The sequence below is a fragment of the Pelobates fuscus genome, chromosome 10, assembly GCF_036172605.1.
Source record: "Pelobates fuscus isolate aPelFus1 chromosome 10, aPelFus1.pri, whole genome shotgun sequence".
NCBI lineage: Eukaryota > Metazoa > Chordata > Amphibia > Anura > Pelobatidae > Pelobates > Pelobates fuscus.
Window position 1 is genome coordinate 151,042,788 of NC_086326.1, and position 9,149 is coordinate 151,051,936.

Consider the following 9,149-nt stretch of genomic DNA (forward strand, 5'->3'; position numbering starts at 1 on the left):
AGGCAATCCTAACTATAAGATAAGGCCAGGGACTAATGAAAGTATTTAGAAAACTGGGCAGACTAGATGGGCCGAATGGTTCTTATCTGCCGTCACATTCTATGTTTCTATGTTTCTCTCATACACACGTTGAACCCCTGACATACACATTGAACCACTCACATACAATGCACCCCTCAAATACACATTGAACCCCTTGCACACACATTGAACCACCCACATACAATGCACCCCTCACACACACTTTGCACCCCATACACACTCACACTCGTCATATTCCTCACACACAAACATTGCACCCCTCAGACACATTTTAAACCACTCACATACACTGCACACCTCACATGCACTTTGCACCCCTTACACACACATTTAATCCCTCACATACACCCTAGCAGCCTCACACACTGCACCCCTCACACACATGTTGAACCACTCAAATACATTGAACCCCTCACATATACCTTAGCAACTTCACACACTGCACCCTTCACACACACGACACCCCTCAAACACACATTGAACTCTTTACATAGACTGCACCCCTCACACATTCATTAAACTCCTTCACACTAGATCCCCTATAAACATTACATCCCTTCGTAACCGCAGCTGGTTCCCTTATTTACCTCTATAACGTCTTAAAGCATAGAACTTAGCAGGACTAACCATACAGATATCTTAGCCATAATGTTATATAGTTAGTAGGAGATCCTGTATATTTACAATTTTATTTTGCCCTGATTTATCTTACATATATATTATTTTTAATTATTTAAAAATAATTTACCTGTTGTCCTTCTGTTATATTCTTTTTATATTAACAGATTTTCTAGGAGGGTAGTATAATTTCAACTCCGTTAAAAATATAAGCTAGTTAGCATATATTATATAAAATATAGGCTGCAGGGGGACGAGCCGAGCAAGCGAGTAGGCAAGTCGCACAAAACATGAGCTCCAGCAACCAGGGCTCAGAAATGCCCCTAACTCGGGGAACAACGACGCGACCTACCCGAAACAAAGCTCGCTGGAAACAGGAAACATCTGTGACACCAAAATCGACACCCGGTCTGCCCGGGAACCGCAATAGCCGACTTGGGCCTAACGGAGGAGGTGAGGGGGAGGGACAAACGCCTTCTGCCCGGCTCTGCGGCCCACATGCAAACAAGAAACACTTCCCCCCCATGGACCGGTGGGGGACATCCTGGTCTCCGCCAGAAGGGAAACCCCGCACGCTACACCAAACGAACATACCAGCAGTCCCCCCAAGCAACATGGTGGCGGAGACCCCCATGATGGCAGTGCCTAATGACTCAGCCGCACAAAACTCGCAACGACACTACCACACCCCAGGTCCCAATGTTCCTGCTAGAGACCGCATAGCTGAACTCTTTGACCGATTCTGGGCGAAATGGACACAGCGCTTACAATCAGCGACACCTCATTCCACACTTCCCGCACAGGACAGAGTCATTGGCGTGAGGGAACCAGGGAGCCCACTTCAGGGCACAGAGCAGTCCCACGTTACAATTTCCCACAATACGGGCCCTCCCGGGCCAGGAGAAACAGGGGATACGCCCCGCAAGTGCCAGCCACATCGACTGAGAGCCGCAAAACGAAAAATTGAATTATATCTAGCATGTAACTCAGCAATTCATTATTAACTAAGCAGTTCCTCCATGTTATTTATGTCTTACCTGAACTAATCATGTTAAGTCTAAGCATCTTCAAGCATGTTTCTTATAAATATAAAATAGTGCATGTTACATCTACTACCCTGATTGTTAAGCAAACTGAGAAGCCAGAGGATTGCCGTCGGGGTACCTCAGGCCTGTACGTACCCACCTTTTGCACTACAAAAATATAATATACACACACGCATTCCCACAAGCAGCTTCCAAACACACGCATGAACATACAAAATTAAGCCCTGTGCTCAAACTCCCACCACTCCTGAGCAGCAGTAATGACTATAGTACACCGCAACCTCAATACAATAAAACCCAAAGAAAAAGTTTACTTCTGCGGTATCCCAATTCCCTATGCACAAAAAAAAAAGGAGTTTTTTTTTTAGTATCACTCCAATGGCCATTAAGGTGTAAGCTCACCGGCCACGTCCAGATGTGGACATGTTAAGTCCACAATACGCTTTCCTGGCCCTTTTGTCCTCTGATATCCCACTTATGGAGACACCAGAGACAAGTCACAAGCACACACAGAGCAAGCATGTCATTTAATTTGCTTGCGCTGAGTAAATAAAGGGACTTTTTCTCATGTGAGATCTTTTCTGCAGGGCTCTGCACATGGGCTGAACTGGAAGAACATTGAGCTAACATGCTTACTTTAAGAGGGGGGGTGCTTGTCCCCTATATGTCCTTCCCATTGGGTCGCAGTGATTCAGAAATGCTGGGGCCAAATACGTTCCCCAGTCCTGCCCTGCTAGGATGCACCTAGTTGTGGGATTATAAACCACCCAAGTGCAGTGTGTATACAGTAAGTACCCTTTTTGAGTTTTAGTTATAACAAAATAATTCCTCTCGACCCCCAATATATATAGAAAAAAACAAGATATACCTATAAAACTCATAGGGTAATAACAAGATATACCTATAAAACTCATAGGGTAATAACACGATATACCTATAAAACCCATAGGGTAATAACACGATATACCTATAAAACTCATAGGGTAATAACAAGATATACCTATAAAACTCATAGGGTAATAACAAGATATACCTATAAAACTCATAGGGTAATAACAAGATATACCTATAAAACTCATAGGGTAATAACAAGATATACCTATAAAACTCATAGGGTAATAACACGATATACCTATAAAACTCATAGGGTAATAACACGATATACCTATAAAACTCATAGGGTAATAACAAGATATACCTATAAAACTCATAGGGTAATAACACGATATACCTATAAAACTCATAGGGTAATAACAAGATATACCTATAAAACTCATAGGGTAATAACAAGATATACCTATAAAACTCATAGGGTAATAACAAGATATACCTATAAAACTCATAGGGTAATAACACAATATACCTATAAAACTCATAGGGTAATAACAAGATATACCTATAAAACTCATAGGGTAATAACACGATATACCTATAAAACCCATAGGGTAATAACACGATATACCTATAAAACTCATAGGGTAATAACAAGATATACCTATAAAACTCATAGGGTAATAACACGATATACCTATAAAACTCATAGGGTAATAACACAATATACCTATAAAACTCATAGGGTAATAACACGATATACCTATAAAACTCATAGGGTAATAACACGATATACCTATAAAACTCATAGGGTAATAACACGATATACCTATAAAACTCATAGGGTAATAACAAGATATACCTATAAAACTCATAGGGTAATAACACAATATACCTATAAAACTCATAGGGTAATAACAAGATATACCTATAAAACTCATAGGGTAATAACAAGATATACCTATAAAACCCATAGGGTAATAACACGATATACCTATAAAACTCATAGGGTAATAACAAGATATACCTATAAAACTCATAGGGTAATAACACGATATACCTATAAAACTCATAGGGTAATAACACAATATACCTATAAAACTCATAGGGTAATAACACGATATACCTATAAAACTCATAGGGTAATAACACGATATACCTATAAAACTCATAGGGTAATAACACGATATACCTATAAAACTCATAGGGTAATAACAAGATATACCTATAAAACTCATAGGGTAATAACACGATATACCTATAAAACTCATAGGGTAATAACACAATATACCTATAAAACTCATAGGGTAATAACAAGATATACCTATAAAACTCATAGGGTAATAACACGATATACCTATAAAACTCATAGGGTAATAACAAGATATACCTATAAAACTCATAGGGTAATAACACGATATACCTATAAAACTCATAGGGTAATAACAAGATATACCTATAAAACTCATAGGGTAATAACAAGATATACCTATAAAACTCATAGGGTAATAACACGATATACCTATAAAACTCATAGGGTAATAACACAATATACCTATAAAACTCATAGGGTAATAACAAGATATACCTATAAAACTCATAGGGTAATAACACGATATACCTATAAAACTCATAGGGTAATAACACGATATACCTATAAAACTCATAGGGTAATAACACGATATACCTATAAAACTCATAGGGTAATAACACGATATACCTATAAAACTCATAGGGTAATAACACAATATACCTATAAAACTCATAGGGTAATAACAAGATATACCTATAAAACTCATAGGGTAATAACACGATATACCTATAAAACTCATAGGGTAATAACAAGATATACCTATAAAACTCATAGGGTAATAACACGATATACCTATAAAACTCATAGGGTAATAACACGATATACCTATAAAACTCATAGGGTAATAACACGATATACCTATAAAACTCATAGGGTAATAACACGATATACCTATAAAACTCATAGGGTAATAACAAGATATACCTATAAAACTCATAGGGTAATAACACGATATACCTATAAAACTCATAGGGTAATAACACGATATACCTATAAAACTCATAGGGTAATAACACGATATACCTATAAAACTCATAGGGTAATAACACGATATACCTATAAAACTCATAGGGTAATAACACGATATACCTATAAAACTCATAGGGTAATAACACGATATACCTATAAAACTCATAGGGTAATAACACGATATACCTATAAAACTCATAGGGTAATAACACGATATACCTATAAAACTCATAGGGTAATAACACAATATACCTATAAAACTCATAGGGTAATAACACGATATACCTATAAAACTCATAGGGTAATAACACGATATACCTATAAAACTCATAGGGTAATAACACGATATACCTATAAAACTCATAGGGTAATAACACGATATACCTATAAAACTCATAGGGTAATAACACGATATACCTATAAAACTCATAGGGTAATAACACGATATACCTATAAAACTCATAGGGTAATAACACGATATACCTATAAAACTCATAGGGTAATAACAAGATATACCTATAAAACTCATAGGGTAATAACACGATATACCTATAAAACTCATAGGGTAATAACAAGATATACCTATAAAACCCATAGGGTAATAACACGATATACCTATAAAACTCATAGGGTAATAACAAGATATACCTATAAAACTCATAGGGTAATAACACGATATACCTATAAAACTCATAGGGTAATAACACGATATACCTATAAAACTCATAGGGTAATAACACGATATACCTATAAAACTCATAGGGTAATAACACGATATACCTATAAAACTCATAGGGTAATAACAAGATATACCTATAAAACTCATAGGGTAATAACACGATATACCTATAAAACTCATAGGGTAATAACACGATATACCTATAAAACTCATAGGGTAATAACACGATATACCTATAAAACTCATAGGGTAATAACACGATATACCTATAAAACTCATAGGGTAATAACACGATATACCTATAAAACTCATAGGGTAATAACACGATATACCTATAAAACTCATAGGGTAATAACACGATATACCTATAAAACTCATAGGGTAATAACACGATATACCTATAAAACTCATAGGGTAATAACACGATATACCTATAAAACTCATAGGGTAATAACAAGATATACCTATAAAACTCATAGGGTAATAACACGATATACCTATAAAACCCATAGGGTAATAACACGATATACCTATAAAACTCATAGGGTAATAACACGATATACCTATAAAACCCATAGGGTAATAACGTTAGTCGTAATAAACCCCAATTTCAAAGTTGCGCTCACAGATTAGCAGAAAATTCAGGCTCATCAATAATGTGTAATCATAACCACAACAGCTGGGGCTATGGGGGGCACAGGGGATAAAGGGGCTGTAGTGAGGACACAAGGGGCGAGGACAGGGGCTGCTTTTAAAAAATGGATTAAAAAAAAAGTGACTTACATTCCTCTTCTCCCAGACTCCCCACTGGCCATGAGAGAAGAGCAGCGAAATTCACGCCCCCTCCTCCTGACATCATCAGCAGAGGCCAGCCGACTCCACTGGCTGCAGGGAGAGAGGTGAGTTACAAAATCCGAGTCCTCAGCCAGAGGGAGGGGATTCAAATTTTTGCGTCGCCCTGCTCTGGCACCCTAAGGCGGACGCTTGTGCCGCCTTATGGACGCGTCGACCCTGACCATACCCACCAGAATAAACGGTGATGATTATTGTGGTTTGTTTTTCCCGTTTACTCTTCTCACAGTTGCATGAGTGGCCAAAAGATGGCTACTGAAATGTGCACAGCAGGAATTTTCAGTTTGTCCAAATTAATTTGGATAAAAACTGATTTTGTACATTATGCGATTTGTTTCGGATGAAATTTGTCCAATGTTTTTGTTTCGGAATTTGTATTCGTATTAAAGGACCACTATAGGCACCCAGACCACTTCAGCTCAATGAAGTGGTCTGGGTGCCAGGTCAGGCTAGGATTAACCCTGCCTGCTGTAAACAAAGCCGTTTCAGAGAAACTGCTATGTTTACCTATGGGTTAATCCAGCCTCTAGTGACTGTCTCCCTGACAGCAGCTAGAGGCGCTTCCGTGCTTCTCACTGTGATTTTCACAGTGAGAAGACGCCAGCGTCCATAGGAAAGCATTGAGAATGCTTTCCTATGAGACTGGCTGAATGCGCGCGCGACTCCTGCCACACATGCACATTCAGCCGAAGAGGGAGGAGAGTCCCCAGCTGGAGAAAGGTAAGAATTTAACCCCTTCCTACCCCTAGAGCGGGAGTGGGAACCAGAGGGTGGGAAGGACCCAAAGACCCTATAGAGCCAGTAAAACAGGTTTGTTTTCCTGGCACTATAGTGGTCCTTTAATGGAACGCCGCAATCGCCAGCAAATCTTCCAATGGGTATCCAATAGATAAGTCCCTAATTTAGGAGTTTTCTGCTGTTTAGTAGATAACTCCCTAAATAAAATTGGTACACTCATGTGGGATTGCCAGATTTAAGGGTACCACATTAGAATGCTGTTTGGTACATCGGAAAACAAGTGATGGAGTTGTCTACTAAACAGCTAAAAGACCAAATTATAAAAAGCCCTTTTCTTAATTTTTTTTCCAGCTGTTTAGTAGACAGCTCCCTAATTGGTACCTTACATGCAGGGCCGGCGCGTCCATAAGGCGGCACAGGCGGCCGCCTTAGGGCGCACCGGCTCTGGGGGCGCAAAATTCCAGTGACCGGCAGGAGGGAAGTGCTCCCTCCTGCCTGGTCACCTCCTGGATCCCCGGAGCTGCTGGGAGGCGTGCGGCTGCAGTTGATTAGGAGGAGGCGGCGAGGGAGCTCTCTGATCTCTCTGACCGGCTCCCTCGCGCGCCTTTTGCTGATGCCGCGGGAGCCGGAATATGACGTCATATTCCGGCTCCCGCGGCATCAGAAAACAGCCTGCGAGGGAGCCGGTCAGAGAGATCAGAGAGCTCCCTCACCGCCTCCTCCTAATCAACTGCAGCCGCACGCCTCCCAGCAGCCCCACTGGACCACCAATGAGAGACCCACGCCAGCACTCCAGGTAGGGAGGCTGGGTGGGAAATTTACATTTAATTTACATAATTAATTACTGTGTGTCTGTGTGTGTGCATGTGAGTGTGAGTGTGTGTGTCTGTCAGTGTGTGTGTGTTCGAGTATGTGTGTGTGTGAGTGAGTGTGTGTGTCTGTCAGTGTGTGTGTGTGTGTGTGTGTGTGTCTGTCAGTGTGTGTGTGTGTGTGTGTCTGTCAGTGTGTGTGTGTGTCTGTCAGTGAGTGTGTGTGTATGTGTGTCTGTCAGTGTGTGTGTGTGTGTTCGAGTATGTGTCTGTGAGTGTGTGTGTGTGAGTATGTATTTTTCTGTAAGCCTGTCTGTATGTATGTATCTGTATGACGGTATGCCTCTGTATGTATGTATGTGTCTGTATGTCTTGTACGTATGTTTCTGTATGTCTCTGTATGCATGTATGTAACTGGATGTATGTTTGTCTCTGAATGTCTGTATATATGTCTCTGTATGCATGTATGTAACTGTATGCCTTTATGTCTCTGTATGTACGTATGTGTGTGTCTCTGTATGCCTGTATGTCTTTGTATGTATGTATGTATGTGTCTGTATGACGGTATGCCTCTGTATGTGTCTGTATGACGGTATGCCTCTGTATGTATGTATGTGTCTGCATGCCTGTATGTCTCTGTATGTATGTTTCTTTATGCCTGTATGTCTGTATGTATGTGCCTGAATGTCTTTGTATGTATGTTTCTGTATGCCTGTCTGTATGTACGTGTCTGTATGACGGTATGCCTCTGTATGCATGTATGTCTTTATATGCCTGCATGTCTCTGTATGCATGTATATCTCTGCTTGTATGTGTCTGTATGTCTCTGTATGATTATTTCTGTCTTTGTATGACAGTGTACCTGTATGACTTTGACTGTGTGACTGAAAAATTATGCCTGTGTGCCTGTGGCTTGGGAGGAAAGACACACAGGTGAAGATGCATTTTTTTTTTTTTAATGAGGGTTGGGGGCGCCAAAATGCATCTTCGCCTGTGTAACTAAAAATCCTAGCACCGGCCCTGCTTACATGGGGTTGCTATATTTACGGTTATTAAATAAGGGAGCTATCTATTAAACACATCAGCTCCCTAATTTGGTACCTTTAACCCCAAGTGTGACATGTCATGATTCCCTTTTATTCCAGAAGTTTGGTCCTTAAGGGGTTAAACATGATCATTCCACACAAGGGTGCCAATTTAATGTATTTACAAGACGGAACGAATAAACAAATCGTGACTGTTAGAATTGCATTTATCGTGTGACTAGCTCATTCTTCCAATGAATTAGCCCAAATTGAACTTTTTCTGAAAACGAATGCCCAGGTCTAGTGATCAGTACATGACGGTGGGACACTATCCTTGCCAGCGTAATACACGGCCCAGCTTTATTAACCCTGTCACTGCTTGCAGTGCATTATAGTGAGACATTCACTGATCTCCCATATAATCCAGCATGGGAATCCTGGCAGATT